This window comes from Pelodiscus sinensis, chromosome 17, assembly GCF_052426305.1.
Source record: "Pelodiscus sinensis isolate ZL-2025 chromosome 17, ASM5242630v1, whole genome shotgun sequence".
In the NCBI taxonomy this organism is placed as follows: Eukaryota; Metazoa; Chordata; order Testudines; family Trionychidae; genus Pelodiscus; species Pelodiscus sinensis.
Genome location: NC_143068.1, coordinates 19510889 through 19538367, shown reverse-complemented (window position 1 = coordinate 19538367; position 27479 = coordinate 19510889). Strand labels below are relative to the sequence as shown.

The 27479-nt window shown below is 39.6% G+C and overlaps 1 long non-coding RNA gene across 1 annotated transcript in view; it reads right to left on the bottom strand.

Moving 5' to 3' along the window:
• The window catches only part of LOC142818849 (uncharacterized), a 124305-nt gene extending 99815 nt beyond the window's left edge, over positions 1–24490 (bottom strand). Inside the window, exon 1 of the long non-coding RNA XR_012896518.2 lies at positions 15855–24490. This is a non-coding gene — a long non-coding RNA (uncharacterized LOC142818849). The remainder of the gene's footprint in view (positions 1–15854) is intronic.
• Positions 24491–27479: the final 2989 nt, after the last annotated feature.

The window sequence follows — 27479 nt, the reverse complement described above, 5'->3', positions numbered from 1 at the left end:
ACACCAGATTCTATAGGCTTCTCTCCTCTGATCCCACTCATGAATTAAAAAAAACCAAAACCAAAACCAAAACCAAAACCAAAAACAAAAAACAAAAAACAGAAACAAATAACCCCCCCCCCCACACACACACAAAAACCCCAAAACACCTAACCCACCTGCTCATGAAACTTCCTGCTACAACTCAGGACCAAATCTACACAAACACCCTCACCTCCCCCCACACACACTTAAATCCCTAACCAGGTATTTTCTATCTGCTACCCAAGATCCACAAATCTGGTAACCTTGGATGACCTATCATTTTAGGCATTGGCACACTTACAGCGGGATAATCCTCAGACCCTATGTTATCAGCACTCGTAGCTATCTTCGAGACACCACCGACTTCCTGAGGAAACTACAGAACATCAGTAATCTTCCTAAAAACACCATCATGGCCACCACGGATATAGAAGCTCTTTACACCAACATTACATATGATGATGGATTGCTGGCCGACAGGAACACTATCCCTGATGATGCCACTGGACACCTGGTTACAGAGCTCCGTGACTTTGTCTTCACTCACAACTATTTCCAATTTGGGGACAATTTATATCTTCAAGTCAGCAGCACAACTATGGGCACCCACGTGGCCCCACAATATGCCAACATTTCATCATATGGATCCATGGGAAAGAATTTCACAGGGATTTCTACAACTTCCACCCCTTAACGTGGACCATTCCACACAAGAGATCCACTTCCTTGGTATTACAGTACAATTAAATGATGGCCACATTCCCACCACCTTATACTGGAAACTGACTAACCATTACACTTGTACCATTATACTTACTTACATACATTTAGCTTCCATCCAAGACACATTTCCCAATCACATTTTCCAATTGCTGCCAGGCCTGAAGATATAACTGCATTTTGTTCCAATCCCACAGACAGAGGCTAAGTCTATACCGCAAGCTTCTGTGCAAGAAGCTTTTTGTGGAAGAGATCTTCTGCAAATTCTTCTTGTGCAAGAGCGCATCCACACTGCAAAAGAGCATCCGAAAAGCAATGCGCTTTTGTGCAAGAGAGCATCCAGACTGCATGGATGCTCTCCTGCCAGAAACCTCTGATTGCCATTAACAGGATTGCCACCAGGGCATCCGAGCTTCTTTTCTGCACAAAAAACCCATTTCATGTCCCCACACACTTTTTTTGAGCAAGAGCTCTTGCACAAAAAGGCTCATTCTTCATAGAAAGAGGAATAACTATTGCACAAAACACCTTCTCTTCTTCTGATTTACTGTAAATTGACTTGCGCAAAAACGTGCTTGTGGTGTGGACGCTCTGCAAGTTTTTGCTCAAAAACAGTTGTTTTTGAGCAAAAACTCTACAATATAGATGTAGGCAGAGATAAACACCTACAGAATCTATATCAAACATTCTTAAAACTTAAATACCCATCTGGGGAAGTGAAAAAACAAATTGACAGAGCCAGGCAAGTACCCAGGCATCGGATTCTTCAAGATAGGCCCAACAAAGAAAACAACAGAACACCACTGTTCATCACCTACAGCCCCCAACTTAAACCCCTCCAGTGCATTATTAACAACCTATCCTGGAAATGACCTCACAGGCCTTGGGGGACAGGCCAATCCTCACCTACAGACAACTCCCTAACTTGAAACAAATTATTTCTAGCAACCACGTAGCACACCTCCAACATACTCATCCAGGAACCCATCCCGGCAATCAACTCCAGTACCAACTCTGTCCACACATCTATACAAGCGACATCATCACAGGACCTAACTAGATAAGCCACCACATCACAGGGTCGTATAACTGCACATCCACTAATGAGATATATGCCATCAAGTGCCAGCAATCCCCCTCTGCCATGTATATTGGCCAGACTGGATAGTCTCTGCAACAAAGGATTAATGGACACAAAACAGATATTTGAAATGGTAACGTAAAAACCTGTTGGGGAAAATTTTAACTTGCCTGAGCACTCATTAATGGAGTTAAAAGTGACTATAGTATTACAAAGCAATTTCAAAAACCAACTTGAGAGAGAAGCTGCTGAACATGTTTTTATTTACAAATCTGATACCTGGAAATGAGGACTGAACAAAGATCTGAACTGGATAGGCCACTACATTCCATACCCTAATGACATAAAAAGCTAAGCAACGGATACTTAGAGCCCACTCTATTAGCCTCATTTAGCATGGACACTCTAATTGACAATATTCCCCCCCCCCCATTTTTTCCCTTTTCTTTCCCTCCCCATTCCCTCTCTTCTCTCTCTATGGTATTTATTTGTACCCTGGACCTCTGAACTCCATTCATCTGAAGAAGTGGGTTGTGCCCACAAAAGCTCATGATACCATCTACATTTTTTGTGAGTCTCCAAGGTGCTGCAGGACTATTTTTTATTGTTTCTCAATTTTTTTCAGTTACAGACTAACACAGCTACCCCTCTGAGGGTATGCCTAGACTACAGAGCTTTTCTAGGATACCTCCAGTATAATGGAAAAGCTCTTTTGTGTCCAAGGAACACGTTTGCTTTTCCAAAAAGAATTTTGGAAAAGCAGACTTGTTTTTTCAGCATCCCTGTAAACCTCATTCTACAAAGAAGAAGAGATGTTCCAAATGAGGTTTTTTCCTGACATTTGGTCCTGTGTAGATGGGCCAAATGTTGGAATAGCCTCTTTCAGAAGAAAAGCAGAAAAAGATACGCAAATTGTGGTTCACAATTTGCATATCTTTTTCTGACTTTTTTTTGTAGTCTAGACACAGCCAGAGACTCCGGAAGTTTGGTTCAGCTCATTATAAAGAAAGAGAATAGCTGCAACAATCTGATCCACATCCTACCTCTCCAGGATTTGAAATGATCTCTCTATACCTAGTACGAATTTACTTTTGTAATTAGTGCCTTCCATGAAATTTTTGTCTTCCTTTCCCCTCACTGTATTTATAGCACCTCTTTTATATGGCAGTGTAATTGATTGTACCTATGGCCAAGAAATACAGGGCTAAAATCACTACTTGTCATATACCAGGGGAAGTGTATTGCAGTCAGTGCAGCTATGCCACTTACAGTGAAGTGGGTCTGTAAGGTGAAGCTTGGCACACCTAAATGGACTGCCTAATAGGATGAGAATATTCTGCCCCAGGTCTGTGTCAGACCCACAGGATTTCATTCCTTGTTTCCAAAGAAGAGAAGGGAGATGTGGATACTCATTGGCAACTACCCCAACATGATAGCATTAACTTTGGAAACTCTAGAATGTGTCTCTTGCCACCGTTCCACAGACTTGTGTTTTCAGTATTGTACTCCTGCTCTCAGCATAACTGACATAATTATTGTTTTCAGTGAAAACCAAGATTTTCTTTATGCCATCTATTTTTAGAGAGATAGAGATATGCAAGCTTACTGCACACACACAACTATCATACAATTATAATTCTCTCTCCCCCTCTCTTTCTCTAGATTCTATAATTTGCTTTGTATCCTATAGGGATTTCATACTTCAATTGTAAGACTGAAGAACAGGAGATAAACCAGTCACTGTAGGTGAATGGGCATGGGCTCAGCAAGAACACTCAGACCCCTGAGTAAGTGTTGAAACTCATCTCCAACTGGGGGTTTGGCTTTAAAACAACAGTGACCCACTATTAGCATCAGTTGTGGTTTCTCCACAGGCCTTCCTCAGTTCATAGCTCCTTCTCACTCTCCACAAGGGCATGTCATTCCTAATCTGGCCTTTAAATCCCAGATAGAGTAAATAAGCCACACTTGATACAATGAATCACTAGAAATTCATCAGATTAATGTGGGAGGTGGGGGTTTTACCGCTTGCTGTCATTGTGAATCATAGAATCATAGAATCATAGAATAATAGGACTGGAAGGGACCTCGAGAGGTCATCGAGTCCAGCCCCCCACCCTCAAGGCAGGATCAAGCTCCGTCTACACCATCCCTGACAGATGTCTATCTAACCTGTTCTTAAATATCTCCAGAGAGGGAGATTCCACCACCTCCCTTGGCAATTTATTCCAATATTTGACCACCCTGACAGTTAGGAATTTTTTCCTAATGTCCAATCTAAACCTCCCCTGCTGCACTTTAAGCCCATTACTCCTTGTCCTGTCCTCAGAAACCAAGAGGAACAAATTTTCGCCTTCCTCCTTGTGACACCCTTTTAGATATTTGAAAACCGCTATCATGTCCCCCCTTAATCTTCTTTTTTCCAAACTAAACAAGCCCAGTTCATGAAGCCTGGCTTCATAGGTCATGTTCTCTAAACCTTTAATCATTCTTGTCGCTCTTCTCTGCACCCTTTCCAATTTCTCCACATCTTTCTTGAAATGTGGCGCCCAGAACTGGACACAGTACTCCAGCTGAGGCCTAACTAGTGCAGAGTAGAGCGGCAGAATGACTTCACGAGTTTTGCTTACAACACACCTGTTGATACAACCTAGAATCATATTTGCTTTTTTTGCAACAGCATCACACTGTTGACTCATATTCAACTTGTGGTCCACTATGACCCCTAGATCCCTTTCCGCCATGCTCCTTCCTAGACAGTCGCTTCCCATCTTGTATGTATGGAACTGATTGTTCCTTCCTAAGCGGAGCACTTTGCATTTCTCTTTATTAAACCTCATCCTGTTTACCTCTGACCATTTCTCTAACTTGCTAAGGTCATTTTGAATTATGTCCCTATCCTCCAAAGAAGTTGCAACCCCACCCGGTTTGGTATCATCTGCAAACTTAATAAGCGTACTCTCTATCCCAATATCTACATCGTTGATGAAGATATTGAACAGTACGGGTCCCAAAACAGACCCTTGAGGAACTCCACTTGTTATCCCTTTCCAGCAGGATTTAGAACCGTTAACAACAACTCTCTGACTACGGTTATCCAGCCAATTATGCACCCACCTTATCGTGGCCCTATCTAAGTTATATTTGCCTAGTTTATCAATAAGAATATCATGCGAGACCGTATCAAATGCCTTACTAAAGTCTAGGTATATAACATCCACTGCTTCTCCCTTATCCACAAGGCTCATTATCTTATCAAAGAAAGCTATCAGATTAGTTTGGCATGACTTGTTCTTCACAAACCCATGCTGGCTATTCCCTATCACTTTATTACCTTCCAAGTGTTTGCATATGATTTCCTTAATTACCTGCTCCATTATCTTCCCTGGGACAGATGTTAAACTGACCGGTCTGTAGTTTCCTGGGTTGTTCTTATTCCCCTTTTTCTATCTTTCCTACACAGCGGAATTGTTTGCTTTTGGGCCCTTAACAACGTCCCTTTGAAATACTTCCAATTCTCCTCAGTTGTTTTTCCCTTCAGTCTTGCTTCCCATGGGACCTTACCTACAAGTTCTCTGAGCTTATCAAAATCTGCCTTCCTGAAATCCATACCCTCAATTGTGCTGGTCTCCCTTCTACCTTTCCTTAAGATCATGAACTCTATTATTTCGTGATCACTGTCCCCTATACTGTCTTCCACTTTCAAGTTCTCAACTAGTTCCTCCCTATTTGTTAAAACCAAATCCAGAACAGCTTCTCCTCTGGTAGCTTTTTCAACCTTCTGAAACAGAAAGTTGTCTCCAATGCAGTCCAGAAACTTATTGGATAGCCTGTGCCTCGCTGTGTTAGTTTCCCAACATATGTCTGGATAGTTGAAGTCCCCCATCACCACCAAATCTTGGGCTTTGGATAGTTTTGTTAATTGTTTAAAAATCAACACTGGAGCCTCCTGACAGCAAACAAATGGGAAAAGAAAGTTATACAGCAATTCAACCATACTCTAGAGAGGCAGCTGGGTGTCGTGGTTAAAACATAGTGGTAGGTTTCAGGTTTGCATGGTATTTTGCCAGCATCAACTTCTTCCACTGTGATCAATCCCATTCATAGACAGCAACATCTGAGAGTAGACCTTCTAGTGAAGATGCTGGTTATCAGCTAGATGAAGATAGGCAGCTACTAATGGGGTGATCTCACACCACCCTGGTAGAGCTCCTCCTGGGTAGACACTCTCCAAGCTGTTGTGTTTGGGATCCACCTGAGTTCTTCGTACTTTTTAAGTCTCTTGACACCGAATGGAGTCCTGGCACTGTCCCTGGGTTGGGGTTGCTAGGCCTGATGAGATGCCTAGAGATCTTCTGTATAGTACCTCCCATATAACAGCTGGATCCTGCAGTTCAACAACCAGATTTCTGGGGCTAATGTGGACCCCTCACATTCCTGTATATCTTAAACACACCTTCTCCCAGAACACTAGCCACGCAGGCACTGGGAGCTGCTGCTTAACTGTTCTGGGGCAGATGAATGAACACACACACAGATGGACTTTGCACAGAATTCTGAACACAACTATTCTTACTTAGCACAAGTGATGCACAGAACTACATAAAAATAACAAAACACACCTATACTTCATTCGAACCCCCAAACCCTAGGGCCCTCCCACCTGCAAGGTCCTGGAATCGAATCCAGCCTGTGCTCAGAAGTCCACATATCAGTGAAACAGCCTTACAGCCCAATGTCATGTAGCATGGGCCAGCCAAGTGTGTCTAGTGCTGTGTAGGAAAACCCTTAGTTTCTCTGTTTGTTAAATGGAGATTAAAAGATAAAATCCTCATGATCATGAGTAACATCTGTGTTCCTCAGAAGCCTCAGATCTTGCTTTAAAGATGGTCCTCTAATAACCCACAGGTTATGGTGGGTGTCATGGTGGACTATTATTATAATAGTAAGTTTGCAATGAAAAGGTTTCTCATACATGATCTGTTTCACTAGATAAACCTCCCCCCATTAACTAGGGCTCTTACCCTGAAGCAATTTGGGGCAGGAGACATAATGGGGATGGATTATTGATAGCTAATTGGTTTTGTCACCCTGAAGCCATTCAGTTAGTTATTAAAAATTGTTTCACTGTCTGATACTTCAATCAACCACTAAAGTACAGCCAAAGAGAATGAAAACCATGACTGCTTTTGAGGCCCATTATGGTAACAGACTTTTACTCAGGTATGTAAAGTTCGGCAGGTCTTTATTGTGAGATACAGCATTAATATTGCCTTAGCATCCGCAATAGACCTTTTTCATGCACCTACGCTCCGTGCTCTTTATTTATGTTCACTTGCTGCCTGATAAACACCTTGTTAGGCGGCATATCTGCAGTGTTTTTAACCTCAAGCCACTTTTTGTAGCTATTTCCCCCTCTGCATAGTATAATGGTACATATTGGCTTAATACAGAAGCACAGATACTTTTGAGGTATTAGTGTAATGGTAGAACAATTACCTTGTTAATGACTCCAGCCACTGCCTCCTTCCTTTCTGAAGTATTAATTTAATGCCCTGCTATTAATTCTTGGTTTCTCTTTTGTTCAAATTATATAACAGGAGTAATAGAGCTGGAAGGCATAAACAGGATGATAGGAGAAAAGTAATATTTTAAGACCATGGAGATGCAGGGAAAGGTTAGAGAAAGGCCAAGTCAAGTCAGCTAAGGAAGGATCCTGGAGGACACAAAAAGATGCAGACTCACCAGAAGACTTCATGCAGTTATGTAGACCAGCTGAGGGGACCAGATGTTACTAAATGAGAGCACATCTAAGCAAAGAGGAGGATAGTTGGAGTGGAGGAGGAAGAGGTGCTACTGCTACTGAAAGTATTGTAGTATTGCAAGGTTTTGATCAAAGGTGCTCTTCCCAATAGACCTTTTTCATGGTGCATCATAATCGAAGGGTTATTTAGTAGATCTGTGCAGAAGTCTATTTCTTGGAAGAGTTTTAAATTTGTTTTCAATTGCAACTAGAAAAACAATAGCCCCAAATTTGGAAATTCTATGCAAAAGAAAAATCTGCAAAAAAATCATTTTAGGTTGATAAAACATTTTGATTCAATAAAATCAAAGTGCTTTTGACTTTTTACCATGTTATTTTATACTATATTATAAAATATAATCATACAAAATAAAACAATGTTTTAATGAAAAATCACTGCAAAGTCAAAAATAGAAAAATTTATTTCTGAAAATATCAAAATGGGATGTTTCAACATTATCAGAACATTCCCTTCCCCCCCCCCCCCAATTTTTTTTTCTCCAAATGAAATTTTGGCAAAAGCAGCAAGATGTTGTAAAGTATTTAGATTTCAATGTAGCTGTCTTTTCTGAAAGAAAATTGTTCCGTTGAGGTATTCCAAACCCACTCCAGTTATTAATACTAAAACAGAGCATAATGGAACACCAATTATTACATAGTAAAAATCCCATGTAAAACAAGTACTGTACAGTCAAGAACATACATCTTAAAATTTCAGCTCAATGGTTTACTGAACTGAGGTGGGGGCTTTGCCTTGTGTTTAGCCCAGAGTGTAGGGTACCAGACATTCAGCATTCTATTTCCTATTCTGTCCATGACTATTATTTGTTTTTAGGAAGTGGCACTAAGGACCAGATCTTCAAAGGTATTGAGGATTCTAACTTCCCTAAACTTCTCTTTGATGTAGTTTACCCATTTACTAACAGGAGGTGATAATACTGGCCTATCTCACAGACGTAGTGTGAAAATTAATTTAATTTGCAAAGCATCTGTAGACTTTCCAGTGAGAAGTCCAATAGAAATACAGAGTGTTATTAAGGGACACATATCTGTCTGAACATTTCTCACCTATTAATGTTATAAATAACAATTATAATCAAAAGAGTAGAAACACAATTTATTTCCCAGTTTCTTTGTGGTGTGTGATAGCACTTTGCATGAAGTTAATTTCACATCTCCCATGTAGAATCAGTTGGTTGCCTGTGTGTGTGTGTATCTTTCACACAACAGGAGAGAGAAATAAAATATGAGAATTTAGGATTAAAATGTACAAAAGTACTTAAGTGATTTAGAAGCCTAAGTTTCATTTTCAAAAAATCCTAAATTTTTACATAATTTTTGAAAATGGGAGACTCCTAACTCACTTAAAGGTTTTAGAAAATGTTACCTATGATTTCAAATGAATAGTGCCACTTTATTAGTGAAATGAATACCTTCCTATTGAAATTAATTACTAGAAAAATATTATGCTTGTTAGATCAGTAGAAATCATAAAGCATCACACCACAATTAAATAACCATTTTACTCAGTTGCCTAATTTATTTATTTAATTATTTGTTTAAAAGAACCCAACATTCACTCCAAATCCAATCACACCTTCCTCTTCATCCAGGAGTTCTGGAAACAATTTTATTGTGGGGATGCTGAGAGCTGTTGAACCAAACTGGAAAACCAGTATATGATGGAAACCACTTAGCACCTCCCCCCCCCAACACATACCCTTAGTTCCAGCACCTCTCTCTTAATCAGTGTCTATTGGCATGAGACCAAATTTCATACCAAGCATATTCAGAGGGCTTAGTTACACAATGAGTTTTGCTGTGAAGATGGTATTGGATTCCACATTAGAGTGGTGCTGGTGGACTCAGCTGTAATATGACAATATCTTTGTATCAGTGAATGATGACCCAGTATAATAAAAGATCTTGACTTACGTGTATGTTAACAATTAATGGGATGTATGATGTATCACATACTGTATGGAGAAGGTAATAAAGAGGTGTAAATGAGAATTACACTGGTTAATTGGTGTCATTAATGGTTCTTTTGTTCTGCTAGAAAAGCAGTATCTTATTCAGAAGACAAAGTTGTATAGGCCACTGCAGACTTCAAGTCAAGAATAAAGATGGGTTAAAAATGGTAATTCAGCTATGATTTTTTTGTAGGATGTTTCTTGATATTCTCAGATACCAGATTTTCTCCAGCCTATCATATAAACTCATTTCTCTCTTCCCTTGAGTACCCTCAGATCTTGGCTACAGTAGAGAAATTTGCAAAGCTAATCTATGGTAACATAGATGCCTAAATGCTCCCAACAACTCACGGACAATCACATCATTATTTGGATTAGACTTGGTTCAAATAAGGGTAACCACTATATGATCCTGACACTGTCCAGTCTCCACCAATAGAATGAGAATGTGAACAGGAATCACTGATACAATAAAGCTAGTGGTACAAACAGTCCTCATGCTCTTATCAGTGGTTAGGCGGCTTGTCTGGTCTATTTTCTGAACTCTACTGCACAAGGGTCAAGTTTGCTGGACACCAAAAAACATTATGCATGCTATAGCCTTTCCTTGCATGGCACTCTGCCAGCATCAACTTCTTCCACAAATGATCAATCTCAGAATAAACCTTCCGGTGAGGCTGCTGCTTGTCAACTAGAGAAAGATAGGCAGCTACTAGTGGACTGATGAGGACAACCGGTTACTGCTGATCTCTTGATTTTGAACACACTCATCTGAACACACTCAGATATCAGAGGCTTTGCTACTTGGGACATCACTTCATCTGGCAAACTATGCTTGGAAGTTTCCTTAAGTTTAAATATAAGCCTGGGACATATCTAACAGCTGATCCAAAGTAGAGCTGGTCAAGAAGCTTTTGTTGAAAAGAGGTGCTGATGAAAAATTAACTTTTTACAAAACCAAAATGTTCTACAAAATAACTTCAGCTTGGCAGAAAATAGTTGATATTCCACTGGGGATATTGAAATGATCATTCCACTACTGCCTGCCTATGAAGATCTTGTCAATTTCATTTTTTATGTGGATAAAATTGACAAAAGTTTTCCCAGAGAGCTGCGGAATCTGAGCATCCTGACTCTAATCTCCGGCTACATCTAGACTGGCATGATTTTCCACAAATGCTTTTAACGGAAAAGTTTTTCCGTTAAAAGCATTTGCGGAAAAGAGTGTCTAGATTGGCATGGACGCTTTTCCGCAAAATTTTCGCCATCGGGGCTTTTTTGCACAAAACAGTTTTCAGCTGTTTACACTGGCCCTTTTGTGCAAAAGCATTTCCAGAATAGGGCTTTTGCCCAAATGGGAACGTCAAAGCATTTGCGCAAGCAGCACTGATTTCGGACAGTAGAACGTCAGTGCTTTTGTGCAAAATCAAGCAGCCAGTGTAGACAGCTGGCAAGTTTTTCCGCAAAAGACGAAGTCTAGACACAGCCTCCCTGTTCAGCTCTGGGAGCTGGAGAGGCAGATAGCTGGGAGAGAAGAAGAACATGGAGTGCCCAAGATGTCTGGCTTCAGAAGGTTGAGTGGCCTGGCTCTTGACCTTTCCAAAGCTGGTGGGTAAGTGGGAAGCCTACAAAATCCATTTTGGTTCTTCCAAAACAAGTATTTCTTCAGAAACCTTCTCACAAATAGTGTTCTTGATATTTTGTTCTAGTTTGGCCCCAAAAATTCTCACTTCCAGGTACCACAATGTGGACAGCTACAGGATGGCACAAAGGCTCCATATAGTGAGGACCAGGATGGGGAGAAAGAGCTTAGGCAGTCTAGAGCAATGAGGGGTGAGGAGCTGATTATTTTAATCTTGTACGGACCTATTATTGTCACAATATTTTCTCTCCTGTATGCACTGCTGAGAAGACCCAATTAGAACACGCTTTCTCATCACTTTTGGTGCATGATGATCACTTTCCTAGTACTTATATACTGCTTTCCATAGAGAGATCCCAAAGATAAGTAATATTACAGCCATTGGAGACAGTGAAGTAGAAGGAGGTGAAGTGACTTGTCCAAGATCACATAGCAAGTCAGTAGCTGTGAGTAAACACAAGGCTCCTAACCCTGACCTATCCATTGGAATGCACTGCCCCCCAACTTGTGTAGAGTGGATGTATGAAAATGCGGAGCATTACAAAGCTCCCTTCAGTCCACTACAAATCTTTTACCAGACAGTGGCTCTGATATGACAATTTGGGATTAGAGCCAGGACACACAAATCATTTTAAAGGTGAAACCTACTAACCACACCAAAAATATTTAGCAATTATAATAAAAGATACCTTTTTAACGAGTGACTTTTTAATCAGCTCTACAGTGCTGTAAATCAGAACACTGAGGATGTTTTCCAAAAGGCTCGTCTAAGTGCTAAGCCACTGAATTTAAATGAGCTGACATACAGTGAGGCCATATAATGCCCAGTGACATCAATGGGAGCTCTGTTGTGGATTTAGGGCAGTGCAGGGCTCTATAAATTCACAGTATCATAGTCACAGTTTTGATTTTACATCTTGCTTTACTTTTTTTTAAAAAAAGAGGAATTTAGTGCTTGCGGGAGCTGTCAGAAAGTCTTTTAAACCAGAGGAAAGGTTCAGCACAAGCCACAACAATTCAAACATCCTTTACTGCCCCATGGAATTTGCCTCAATCTTCAGGGGCTGTGCGCTAGGACCTAATTGCATTACTCTGTTACACCACTTTTAATTGCTGTGATCTCTTTAAAGGCAGAGCTGTGCAAAACTAGTGAAAAGGAGTGTGCAATCAGAACCTGTTGTAGGTCCCAGTTCTAATCTCACAATATCCATGTTTAGTCAGTTTTAGTCAGCCTCCCGTTTAGTTACCACATTTGATCAATTCAAAAATAACAGGCTGTGATATTTTATTTTTATGTGGATATTTATTAATTATTATTATTTATATTATGGTATTGACAACAGACCCCGCCTGGGATTGGGGTGCCATTGTTCTAGGTACTATAGATACAATTACACAGTCAAAAAGATGACAAACCGTGGATTGGGTGTATGTTGGAGTGGTGGTGATGGTAGGAGACAGAGAAACAGAGAGTAGATTGGGCAAGTCAAAACCACATAGTAGGAGATTTGTAGAGCTGGAAATAGAAGCCAGTTATACTGGTTGAATCACTTTTTCTTACGTCACTTTGCTCAAAATATTCCAGGTTTTTTTTTAACAAAAAACAAAACACACCCACATAACAGAACCAAAACACGTTTGGTAAAAATGTTCAGCGTTTGGTAAAAGTTTATGGATTTGGGTGTTGAAACTGAAAATTTTTACCAAAAAATGGTTCAACTTTTCATTGAAAAGCTGAAAAATAATTGGAAATTTCCATCCAGCTTTAGAAAGTCAGCTAACAGCCCATTATACTGATAATTTCCTGTCTTGCTGACCTGGGCTGGACTGGAACTGATGACTCTTATGTCACTTTCAACATTCAGCACTAAAAGTAGCATTAGAACGTGCTGGATGTTGGTGATCCTGGCCCTTTGTGTCCCTGCTCTTTTGATGACAGCACTAACTCACCTACAAAGAATTATAAAAATGAATGAAATTCTAACACTAGAAGAAGAAGTTTAAATATATTGATTGGAGTGAAAAGACTAATCTATGCTTTCTCAGTCGCATTTCCAATTTCCCACTACAAATGCAGCAAGCAACTGAACAGAAAATGCATTAGCAAAGATTATAAACCAACATTTAGAGCTTCTCTTAAGAAAAGATTCTGCCTTGTTCTCCATTTGAAGGAAGAGAACTCTTTAGTTAAAGACACCCTCCCAAAAATCATTACAATCTCAGGCCCAGTTGGTGTGCATTAACTGTACATTCTGTCACACTATAGACAACTGTAGGTTTAAAATTTTTCAGAGCATTGTGAGTGCATCCTTTCTCTTGAACAAATTTGCATAACTAAAAGCAAACAGACACCATAAAATGCATTTGTATGATCATCATTTTAAGGGACTGACTAAAACCTTTTTAGGGAGACAATTAGAAATGCAGAGGAAGGGTGGCTGATTTATGTGTATGACAGATTCACTCACTGTGTTGTCCTGGTATATTTTGAGCTCTCTAGTCCCATTTCCACTGGCAGATTCTCCCTGTGCTATCAAATGATCTTTCATATCCCATGCATAAGTTTTCAAGTAGACAAACGGAAATGTGATTGGATCTTTTTCCCATATTTTGATTCACAGAAACATAATGGATCCTCTTGTCTAAAGATATTAAATATTCTTCTTTTGACCTATGTCATTTTCATGTATTACCCATGAACTAAACCCAGAACCATTTATTGGAGCCCTGTTTTATGAGTCAGTTTTTAATACAAATGGGATTGTGCAATAGTTGGAGAGGGGATGAAAACAGCGTATAAAACATCTGTGATTTCAAAATTAAAATTAAGAAGGTTACTTAATCCTAACTCCTTAGGTGGTTCAATAGCTCTGTTCACCCTATGACCTACACATAAAACAGAATAGCCAACCTCTATAAATTGTCAACGAAACACAACGCAGCAATTATCTGAATCTAGTCCTCTGCACTCAGTACACTGTCAGTATTATTGCCCTCCAGTCTGTAGCTCTGGCTTTTTTTTTTTATCTAAGCATGAATCTATGCTTTAAGCCAGTGTTTCTCAACCTTTTAAAATAAAGTGCCCCTTTTAAAAAATATATAAGTACCCCCAGTACCTACAGTTTTCAGGCACACTACATTTTTTTCTACCATTGCAACACATTTGTTTAAACAACTTAATTGTAGCCGGGTGGGTGATGAAGTTTTTGGGCGTAAAAAGTACAAAAATAATAAAGTGCTATAAAACTTAAAACAAAAATTCAGTTTTCTCTAAATTTCAGTTGTGTTGATGTACCCCCCTAACGTCTCTTGAGTACCCCTAAGGGTACTCGTAGTACTGGTTGAGCAACACTGCTTTAAGCACTACAAATTTTCCCAGTTTCCTCTCTCCTGGAACTATCCTTTGCAGATAAATCCAAAATCAATTGACTGGGTTTTTACTCATTCTTTGTGTCCATTTCCTATTTCTCAAGGACTTCTGAACGGGAGATTCTTGACAGTAATTACCCCGACCATACAGATTTAGGCACTTCCTTACAGCACTGAGTAATGCAGTTTTCTAATTCAATTCCACCTTATTTTGGGGTGGAGAGAGAGATTGAATTTGCCTTGATTTAAAAGTTTTGCTTCATAATCACTTTATCAAATGGAGCACTGTCTTCATGTTCATGCTGCATGAATGCTGGGGCCTTGACAATTTGGGACTCTCTTAGAGGTGTGTTTTACGATGGCAATGGAACAATTGATGGTATTTGACAGCTATGATGTTTTTTCATCTGTTGAGCATAGTACAAATAAATCCCTACTCTAAGAATTTTATAGCCTCTGTCTCCAATCTTGCAATTAACGCCACCTGGGCATAAGAGTCTGTCTGTGGAGTCAGTTGCAGGATCATTGTTTAAATCTGGCAATACAGTTCAGACAAAATGCCCTGTCCATTGCCTGTTGCCATGGAGTGGGCAGTGCAAATCAGGACAGGTGAAGAGTGAAAAAGAGGCTTTAATCAAGCGATTGGAGGCCAGGTCTACATTAAAGGGAAAGGTTGACTCAAGATATGCAACTCCAGCTATGTTAATTATGCAGCTGGAGGTGACATACCTTGTTTTGACTTTCCCTACTGTCCCCACAGTGGGAGGCCAATGGGAGCAAATACTCTGGTTAGCTTCACTTACTCCTCGCACAAGAAGAGTACCGGCCATCGATGGGGCATCCTCTGAGTTAGATTTAGTGGGTCTTAACTAGACCCTCTATATTGAACTCTGGAAGATTGCTCATGACAGCTTTGATCTTTCATTTGATGAAGACATGGCCTGAAGCAAAAGGAAGCCATAACTACATTCCTCCCCTCCTTTGCTCCTCCTGGTTTCAGTGAGGGGAGTAGTATAAGGGCCTTTAGGGCCATTTTGCACTGATGGAGCAGCCCAAGCATAAGATCCAGATTCCCCAGGTAACCGTCTGAACCAAAAATAGCACATGGGTTATGTATATTACTGTTTTATTAACACAGTTTTTTTTGGTGGTGGTGAATAACCTCTAGAAGATCTTGTGTACATTATGGCAAGGCCTACATGAATAGCATAGTTGGAGCTGATGTATCTGAGTTTGACTTACCATGGCTTCCCCACTCCAGGGGGTCAATGAGAGAAACTCTCCCATTGACTCCTCTTACTCTTCACGATGTGGTGGAAAACCAAGTCAGCAGGAGCATGATCAGTGGTCGATTTAGCACATCCTTACTCGGCCCAGAATGATCCCCAGAAGATCACTTACAACACTGTGAAGATCAAAGACAGGCCTATGTAAGATACAAGTTAACTAAGCAACCAATGGGCTTTACGTGAGAACAAAAATAGGCATGGTGCTAGTACTCATAAGTCAGGCTCCAATCCTTCAAAGAGATAGACCTGTATGGGCCATTACACCTTTATAAAGCTTCAACAATTTCAATGGGACTTCACAAAGGCAGATATTTTGAAGGATTATGGCCTTGATTTTTAAGTAGGATTAACATGTATATCCTGAATTGTCCATCTTTTTAGTTGCCAAAAATCCTAGACTAGTCACCTTTGACATAGTCAAAGGTAAACCACATTTAGAAGACAGAAATAACAATTGTAACATTCAGTATGTCACACTAGCCCTTTTATCCTTCTATTATTCCTGGTTAGTTTGTCAGCAAACATTTTCTACATACAATAGTGAAAAAGCATGGCACAAAATGAGTAACCAGAGGCTAATCCTGGCCAACCTCAATAGCCTTGATTTTTACAGGATGGGTCTCCAACAGAAGCAATAGGATATTTTGATATTCTTTCATGCTTCACTGTGGTTTAAATTCTCTTTGCCATCAATCCTATTATCAACAATCCAGCTGAAAGAAAACTTAAATTTCTTCTGTTTTGGGACATGGCTTTCTCCAAGATGGCTCACTCCAGTCTGTCACCTCGCATCTTCTGCAAGTCCTTCAGAGGGTTTTAGTTTGCTGGGTTTTATTATATTTTAGTTGGTATGTTCTGATCTCAATCCCAATTAGGCTTTAAAAGCTAATGATAAACAATAATGCATCGAGTTTACTTCAATTTCTTAGTCTGAGTCAACTTGATATGCTGCTGCTTTTAAGGGAAATAGGCTTTCATAAAAGAGAGTGGGAAGGTTGTGTGCAGCAATGTGGTTGGGGGGTGTTAAACATAATTTCAAGACAGTTCAGAATTTTCAATTCTATTAATTTCCTAAAATCATTAGGTATCTTGTTATGTTTTAGTATTGAAAAAATGTATAGCCCACTTCCTTGGAGAGCAGAGAGCATTTTCCAAAAGCTTACCAGTCTAGCTATAGAGCTCATAATTGAGGTAAATAAATGATGAGTGTATTAAAGGGCATTTTCCTCTCATTCACATGCATGAATTTCACTAATGCTAAGGGGAAATCCAGTGGCAGATATGCACCCTCAGACCTGCCAACAGCAATTCCAGGCCCCAGGGAAGAACAGTCAATAATCCCCCTTGTACCTTCTCTATTTGTAGATAATTGTGAAATTCAAGAAATAAACCTCCCAATATTCTTTTCAGACACAGTAAATTCAGGAGGCCTTGCCAAGGCCTGAGTGCCCAGAATGGGAGCTAACATCTACTTCCTGGAGCTCATTTCTTTTTTGAAGTAAAAAAACTTCAAATTTCATTGTCTGTCTGAGTGCATCTGTCTGTGAGTTTATTTGTTTGAGAATCCTGCTAAATAGTAAGAGCTGTTTGGTACGCAGCTTCCTCTTCTTTTAACTTAAAGCAATATTAGGGTTTGGCTTTGCCAGGACAAGTGGAAGCCCTGGGAATTGGGCTGTTTTCCATAACATGGAAAGGAGAAGCTTTTTGAAGGATATGATACTGAGAGTGGCCACTGGGGGGCAGGGAGCACAGAAGAGAGAGCTATCCTAGAGCGTCACTGGGGGGCAGCTATATCATCAAGAGAGTGGCCAGCAGCACTGGGGCTCCACCATCTTGCCTGCCAACACACCAGGTAAGTAGCCCCTTTGCCGCAAACACTTTCCCCCTCCCCAGTCCTTGGCTACAGAACCATGGGGAGGGAGCCCCCTGGTGGCCAGGGAGGAACTAGTGGCCAGGTGAGGGGGGAGGTGAGAAAATTCCCTTGGCAGCCAGAAGGAACTTGGAAGAGAGAAAAGGCCGGTGCCAGATAGGATTCTCCTCCCTGAACCGCTCCTCACCCCCATCCTCACTACAGCACTCCCACTGCCCACAGCCTCCTGCACTGTCTCCTATCCTCAATGCCTTGCCCCGACTTCTGCACTCCCCCTCACCACCAGCTCCTTGCCCTGAAGGACCAGGGCAGTGCCCGGTAAGTCTGGTAGTACTCAATAATGATGAATAAATAGTTATTATTTACTGAATGATTTCTGTGATGTGAGCAGTATAGGACCTGGGGGTGATATCTGGGTCCTATTCTGAATGGTAAAATAATGGTAAAATTCCTATTGGTTAGAGTGAGGATTTCAACCTGAATTATTGACTCAAAAAGCTTGCAGTTTTAAGGCCCATCGTGCACTCTGAAGTCAATGTTAGTTTTTACATGGACTGCAAAGAATGGAAGCTTGGATCCTAAGAGACAAACTCAATGGATGATGGTTCCGATGCATAAAATGAGGCATAATATAAAGGCCGTTGACTCAAGAGGACAGTGGATCAAAACCCAGGTGGGCAAGAACTGATTCATGAAAAAAATAGTGCCAGAGTTTTATCATATTTAAAATACACTTCAGTGGGAGGCAGATTTGTATAAAGAGAAGTTAAACAAAATAGGCCAGAAGCTCAGAAGTCATGAGCAGCTCTGCAACAACAAAGCAGCAGGAAAGCAGGACAGAGACAAATAATAAATTTTAAAATATAATAAAATCAGCAGGGGAGAAATTTCAGGTTCCAGTTCCCATAGAAAAAATACCGACAGTGGCTTTTTAAGTGCAATAGTTTTCCACTCTGAAGAATGTAGTCAAGCTGAAATTAGTATAAATATGGTACTATATTAAAGCATCAGAAGATGAGGGTAGCTATGGCAATTCAAGCACTTTATTAAACACCAGACAAATTGAAGAGTGCATTTCCTGCTTTTTGAAAGAAATGAATGATACCTTCTGATTGGGGAATGCTAAGGGCAAAGGAAGCTGGCTGAAATGGTTTAAACAGTGCTGCAGTACATTTATCAGGACATTTAGTGTGGGTTTTCATGGGAAAATAGGGGGGAAAGTGATTTTTATTGCTAAAATTAATTTTATTGCAGTACTAACTAGCCCTCTTCCCCCCTGGAATCATACTTAGATAAAGAAAAATGACTAGGAATGTTCTTTCTCTGTGGTTTTTCAGTACTTATTGGTGCTATCAACAGCAGCGTGCTGCACAATTCTCCTGCCCAACAACATACAAGGCTGCAAACAGATACATGAAGAATCTGATTAAGAAAAGTACATTTATATTTTGACTGGGTTTTAATATTTAACATAAAACATCTTGAAAAAACTTTTCGGATTTAGCATTTACAAATGACTAGATTTTAAAAGAATTGTAATTTTTTTCGGGTATTTCAGCTCTATGAGTTATTTCTTGTAGATTCAGATAATGACATTATAAATCTTTCTGTGGAGGCAATTACTAAGGCAGGAATGGCCTATTCCCCATTGGCTTTTAGGCTCAGCTTACTGACATATTACAAGCAGGCTTACCATGGTCATTAAAAACTGATCTGGGATTTATTGTACCTCTTTAAACTCTCAGTACTTTGAAAAGTATTGAACAGAAAGGAATACAAGGTGAAGTTACAAAGAGATCCAACAAGGCAATCGGGGAAAATAGTCTTCATTTATCCCTGCCAAGCCCCCCAAAGCTACCTCAAAATATTTGAAGATGAGCTTTGAGCCGTTAATACAGAACCCTTACAAAAGGAGCTTATCATATTGAATGGAAATGCTTTTCAACAGAAAGTTTTACAAGTAATGGACATGAGTACAAAATTACAGGGCAGGAAAAAAAACCCCTAGGTTTTAAGACTAACAACAGTGGTGAAATAGCTGCACAAATTATTAGCCTGGACATCTTCTGTAGCACTTAGCAATAATCTTCAGCTACAGCATCTGCTCTGGCATGTATCCTAATCACTTGCAATGTGAGTGGAACCAAGCTTTCTCCTTTTTATTTTGGAATTTTATCTGGATTCCTCATTAGCTCCCAGACTTCTGTACCTTTTGAGAGAATACCTGGGGACAAATGGTGGCAGAGGCAATCTGAGCAAATAGGTTCCCCCAGCACAAATGCACAAGGAAAAGGAGGTTGTTTGGTCACCTTGTACAAATGAAGCTAAATGGACTGGTCATTGGCCAAAATCATAGGAACATAGGAGTTGCCATTCTGGAATAAAGCAGTGGTGCATGTAGGCCAGTACTCAGATGCTTCTGAGTTTCATTGTTTTCCAGCCAAACTTGGACTCCAAGTCCCCAGTGCTAGGAAGTCATCCTGGAGCAGACACAAGTTGCTCACAGGCCCTACTTCTCTCCAAGTATCCGGGGACTGTTGCAGAAGCAGAGGGTGTAGGGCCCTAGGGCACTCAGGAGATATTCTGATACAGATTCTACTTCTAGGGCTGCTGAGAAGTCCAGGCCAGATTTCAAAGCTGCACTCCAGTGGCGAACAACCAATAGAGTACAGATGCTTCTGTGCATGCAGTTTATACTATCCTGCAGCCAAAGCTGTGAATCAAGCTCAAAATATGGTACAGAAACCCAGTGAGGGTGAAACAGGGAATACTTTCCAGCCATGACAATGCTGAATGATATGGCCCTTAGATACCATGGTTAGTGCATACTGTGATAGGTAGATAATTAAACCTAGTCAGACACAAACAATTTGTTACTGTTAGCTCACCAGCAAATCTCAGTGTCTAATGAGGTTGTAAATTCCTCCAAAAACAATTCTGAAGCTCAGTCTGCTACTTGCCATTTTATTACCACCGTTGGCCTAAATTTTTAAAAGTAGCTGTTGAATTTGGGTGTCTCAATATTTAGATGCCCCACTTATGAACTCTTAGAGGGCCCTAATTTTCAAAGGATGGACATCCAGCATTCTTGTGAAAATGATGCCCACTTTAAAGTGTCCAAAAGTTGGGTACCTAAACACTGAGGAAGTGAAATATCATCCTGACTTCTTCAAAATGTAGGGCTTTAAATCACCATCTGTTTTATTTACATGGCTCATCCTGAATATGAACTATGCTAATATAATGCAGTATGCCAGGTTGGTCAATATGCTTTAAGGAAGACATGTTTCAGCCTAATGCCTGCTTCACACCTGAAACTGAATTGTTACAGGCAGCCTCAATCAGCCTTTTCTTTAAGTTTGATTTTACAGAGCTCTGTCACTCTAAAATTCTCTTTACTTTTCACCGGGAATAAACCAACAAGTATTTGAAAATAATGGTTTTAATTATAATTGGCATTTCTGAGCCTACAGCGGGTGCCTGTCACCTTAGTGAAAAGTGGCATTGCTCATGACACTGGCAGGTTCATAGAATTTCATCTTTTTTCCTCGTTAATGCTAAGAAAGAGACCAATTTCCAACTTTCTTCATTGCTGGATTAACTCAGGATATTTAGGTTTGAAGTTCAGATACTGAATTGTGCCCCTAGAAGGGGCTGTGTACCGCATGTGCAGGATTTCCTGACGAGCAATACAGAGCAAGATCAGAAGTGGAGTAGAGATGAAGTGGTACCTTTAGAAGAGTCATTCTCCCTTCTAACCTTCCCTCTCTCCCATCTATTTGATTTGCATCCATCAATGCTGAAGCTGGGCATTGACCAAAGGTCTTTCAAAACTAATGGGCTAGATTAATAAGGAAGGCAGGCAATGGATTATACATAATCATAGAAAACACAACATGTGTCAAATTCTGTTCTCAAGACAAACATAAGCCTCTTCCACTGAAGTCAAGAGGGGATTCACAAGCACAAATGACTGCAGAATCTGGCACCATATAGGTAAAATCTGTTTTGTAGAATTTATCTAAAATGCTCTTTCCATTAAAATGAAGCTCAGTCAGATCCACACTTCCTACTCTGAATTGATGTACGCTTTAGTAGTAATACCTTGGCTATTAGAGAACTCTTACTATCCTTTTTTAAATTGGCTTCAAGCCTTTAGGGAGTCATTGTCAGGCTATCTAGAATGAAGATAAAGAGATCCCATGGCAGAGTCATATTCTGTATCAACTCTTGTTTAGGGACGATGATATATTTCCCATAACTCTTTCACTGTGGGCATTCCGATAACATGTGGACAAAGTGTTCCAGAAATATTGCATCACCAGGCCCTTATCATTATTCAAAATGTTGCAAAGTGAATTCTGCTTGGAATTGAGGAAATTTGCAACATAAGTTCGTTGTTAGAGAAGACCTTAATCACTAGGTGTTTTGACTATTAGACAAAAATCACTCAATTTAGGTGTCTGTACCTATGTCCCTGAGTTCTTTCATTTTCCTAGGCAATGTGATGCTGATGAACTATTTTTTAAATATTATTTTCCCTAAAAAAGCTAGAAGTATCTGTTATACTACTCGAGCCAACCCACACTGGATTATGAAAAAAGGATTTATTGACACTGGTCAGAACCTGATGTTCCAGTGAAAGAGAATAACACCTATAATACAAGCAAATGCTCAATACCATTGGAAAATATATTTTTGCTACCAGCTGGTGATCGTCTTGTGCACCGAAGCATGTGGACAGGCAATCTTTGTCATTGTTCTAGCTACAGTCAGTCTAGAAATGCAAATTCAGATAGATGGCTAATTTTTTTTTGAAACTTTCTAAATATTTTGCTTCAATAAATCACATATAGTGGTGAGTCCTAATTGTGGCATCTACCTTTATTTTAAGAGTAGTTACAAGTCATTGAATTATCTGGTGGGTTCCTTTTTCAAGGAAAAGAGTAAAGGGATTTTGTTTTAATGTATAAACTAAAGGGGCAATTTTACATGTTACAAGATGGCAGAAGTTACTTTACAGCAATCACTGAGGTTTTTCTCAGACAAACAGGAAGAGAAGGATGGTCCCTCAAAGAGGGCACACGAGAGCTTTAATTCATATTTTAGTTGTGTGTTGCTACTGAAGAAAAATAAGAAAGTAACTATAAAGCTCTCCCCTGGCATGATGCAGCTAGGAAAATCAATTGTTCAGAGAAAACAAACATCTTTTTCTTTTCTTCAGACCTTTGTTGGGAGATTACATCATTCAAATGATAGTGACCAGGGTTGGGGATGCTCAGTTGGATGCCAAAGATAATATACATGTGTTACAGGACAAGATACTTGTACATAAATGTATTGTATGCAGCAGACTGAGTGCATTGCTTCATTCTTGTAAGGAAGGAAAAAGATTCATAACTTCATGCTTGGATTTTATTTGTATATGTGGTGGCTTGCAGTGGGTTTCCCCCCCCCCCCCCTTAAGCATTTTGTGCCCCTTTCCCTTTCTCATTTTCCACATATCACGATACAACTTGCCTTACCTGAGAGCCAGATTATAAATAAAGCAGTTGCACATGCAGACAAAAGAAAATGGTTTCTATAGCAACAGAGACCACATGGATGCTCTTGGAGCAGCTCCTCCCCTATTCTAGGTTGCCTGTCTTACTGGCTCTTCTCTTATTGGCTCACATGGAAAATCTAAGAGAAAGAGGGACATGGTTGCTCACAATTTTGAATGGAGTGATCCTTCCGCAAACCTTTCAAGCCATTCAATGCTCTCACTGGCATATCTTGGGCATGTTTTGAAGTGTTTCTTTCAACATTGCTCACTTTTCATGAGTTAGATTGAAACACCTGTGGATGGGTGAGGTAACCTCATGATTTCAGAGTAAAAAGATTCCCAAAAGCTGCACTCCCGCACAGGACTAGAGGAATCAGATATAGAAGAGAAGTGTTAAATCATAGTCCATCACCCCAGCCAAATATGCTTCAACAATATACCATAGTGCAGAAAGCTAGCCCACCAAAAAAAGGAGAGTAGTTTTATTGTGGTAGGATCTTAGAATTATTCCATGGAACTCATTCTGTTGGATAAGAAATCTCCTAAAAGAGAGGTAGAATTATAATGGCTCCGTGCTAATATAGAATCTATTAACTGTGCAAACTCCTGCTTGCCTGTTCACCTAGGGTAGGGTATTATTCTTCTGAAAGGTCAGTAAAGTTACATGAGATCCTTCAGTATCTTCAGTCTTAGCCATGATGGCAAAGGTATTTTCATGAACATTTGGCAAGGCTGATTGTGTGTGTGGGATGGGACCTAAGTTGGCTGATCCTCCTGATGATGACACATCTAATATCCCAGGTTTCTGGGTTTCTGCCTTCAAGTTGATATGCTGACGTGCTCAGTGTAAGAATTCAGACACTACTATCTTACTAGAGAGCTAGGAAGGAAACCATGGGCAAAGAAGTGGGTCTTACAAATCTTGCTAAATGCAACCCAGTGAATGCTTTACCACCTCTCTGCAGAGGTCCAGGTCTGGTGGTAAAAAAAGCTGTTCTACTAGAACTCTTTAGGTTACAGTATATGAATAATCTGAATTGCTGTAGGCCAAGATCGGAATAATTTATCCCACTACTTCCAGAACATGGAACTACTCTAGCTACACTAGGGCTACGTCTAGACGACATCCCTTTTTTGTAAAAGGGATGTAAATTAGACGTATCGCAATTGCTAATGAAGCGGGGATTTAAATCTCCCCCGCTTCATTAGCATAAAAATGGCTGCCGCTTTTTTTTGGTACGGAGCTTTGCCGGAAAAAAGCGCCAGTCTAGACGCTGATCTTGCGGAAAATAAAGCCTTTTCTGAAAGATCCCTTATCCCTCTCTGAAATAAGGGATAAAGGATCTTTCAGAAAAGGCTTTATTTTCCGCAAGATCAGTGTCTAGACTGGCGCTTTTTTCCAGCAAAGCTCCGTGCTGAAAAAAAGCGGCAGCCATTTTTATGCTAATGAAGCGGGGGAGATTTAAATCCCCGCTTCATTAGCAATTGCGATACATCTAATTTACATCCCTTTTCCGAAAAAGGGATGTCGTCTAGACGTAGCCTAGGTGTTGCGCTATACCATTAAAGCATCAGGACATAATAAGTATCTCAAATTTCATTAAGCAGCTACTGAGGACATAAGAAGGAGAGGAAATAAAATACTAGTTTTGCCTTTAATGTATAAATAATGTATCTTAAAGTAAAAACTGCTTGAATGCCTGAGCATGAGGAAAACCCTGAATACAATGGGGAAAATTGTCCAAAAGGAGTGTATCTGTAACAAGTATCACCACTGTAGTGCTATCAAGGACAACAATACTGATGGTGATCCACTGAGTAAGTGCTGCTAGGGCAAGACGGAGCTGCTGGTGGGTTCCCTGGAAATCACACAGTTTTTCCAAACTGCCTGCAACTTTTAGACAAGTTAGTAGAAACAGCTATATCATCAGCCTATTCATCTGTTTCATGCATTACTAATACACACATCACTCTGCTATCTGAGCATTGGCCCTGAGGTTTCAGGCATATGTCAGAGCAGAATTTAGCCCCATGGAACATCTTTTCCTGGCTAAGAAACCTCCCTTCATTCTCTGCACTCTTGGATATGAATTTCTGACTCCACTTTTCCCCCAGGATGTTGAATAAACAGGAGGAAGAATTCTCATTTTATGCATTTTACAATTGTGTAAAATGGCATCTTGATTTCAATTATGTAAAAAATGTGGAGGTGTGGTATGTGGGGCATAAGTAACAGCCAAACAGGGCCTTTATAATGCAATACTTTCTCCCTGACCCCCAGTTCATTAGAGAAAACCAATGATTTAAACTACCTAGCTAACCTCTTCCAAAGTTATAGGATTATAAATCAGCCACGTGACTACCTGAAAGGCTGCAGGGAGTTTGCTATTAGATTATGCTACAGAGCTTGTAGAGGAAGAAAGTTCCTATTATAGGATCATGCAGTAGATGTCGGGGCTTGAAATTTCCACTTACACTACATTAGCTTCAGGCAGTTCATTTGCTAAAATAAAAGAAACAAAGTGTAAAATATTCACTGACTTGCTCAACAAAGCAATCAATGAGAGAGAGAAAAGAAAGATTTCTCTCCATCATACTGTTGATAAATACCATTAGTCCTTTACAATTATCTCACCCATTCAGTTTAAATTTAAAAGTATTAGTAGTATTTATCAGTCTGTCTATCTATCTCCCTTTATTTTGTCTGTCTCTCTTGCTTCTATTTTGTGTGAAATTTCAGGAGATGAATCCCATTTTCTATTAATTCAATGGCTGTCATCTTGCATTACATCATGCAGCCCAGATCACAACAATGAAATCGTGGGGTTTAAATTAATAATATTGCAACCCATCTCTTTATAAAATGTTGTACTCATCCATATCTAGCCAGCTCAGGTACCTTGCCTCCAGTCTGATGCCTTACACTGGTATCTTCTAGTGGATTTACACAAGTACACTTACAAACAATCTATAATTTTGGGAACTGAATACTCAGACTTCTTGGTAGAAAGCATTGATTTAATTTTTGTTGAGATTTAACACGATGTTTTAGTTTAAAAATAAAATAGTTGCAAAAAGCTTCAGGGAATCTAAGATCTCTGTTCTCTGAGTGGCATTTTCCACACCTACAAATACATGCTGACAGATAAGTATATTGCATTACAATTGCCCTTACATACAATGTCAGCTAAAGCTACATAAAAAGTCGGCGTCTTGATTCACTTATACATCATGGAATAGATGGTAGATTTGGGTAACTATTAAAAGTTCAGATTTAATTTTATTATAGCTGCTAATTCACAAAAGCTAGTAGAAAAATAAATAAATAAAGGGAAAGACTGGTATGCAAGTAAATCATCAGAACCGCTACAAATTCAGGAAGGAATAAAACATTATGCCTAGAGGAAAATAACACACAAGATCAAAAATACATCCTATCCAACATTTACTGTTGTTATTCAGGCATATCTCCTATTACATTTTGTCATGTAGAAACAAATCCAGTGGTGGAAATCTACATTTTTATTTTGTGAACATTTCTAAAGGAAAGAATTATATATATATATATATATATATATATATATATATATATATATATATATATATATATATATATACACACACACATACACACACACATATAATTCTTTCATATATATCCAACATTTGCCATTGGACAGCAATAAACCTAAACTACATAAAATAAATGTACAGACAGGAATACCTATTTTCCCTCCTTACCTCAAAGCAAATTAGAAACCGTAGGAATATTCATAAGACTTTATATACCTACAAACATAGGAAGCATTTGGTAAACAGATACATAGAGAATTTGTATATGGGATTCATTAAGGCAGTTGCCAATTGTCAAATTAGTTTCAGCCCAACCTGCTGAGTGTAAATGCAAATTTACCACCTTTGGAGCAGCTTCATTGTACAGCTATTGATTTATGTTTGAATGGGAGTTTAAAAAAAAAAGTTGTCTTTTGAAGTCTTGCTATCTGAGCATGGCTCCTTTGTCCAGGTGTCTTGGGGATCTCTTGCTGCAATTCTGATCTTTGTATTCCAAAAGCCTTGGAGAGTCAATTCAGGTAACTTAAAAGTGAGATATAATCAGAAAGGATTTAGAAATAAAGTCTTTGCCTTGTCACATTAATGCGGCC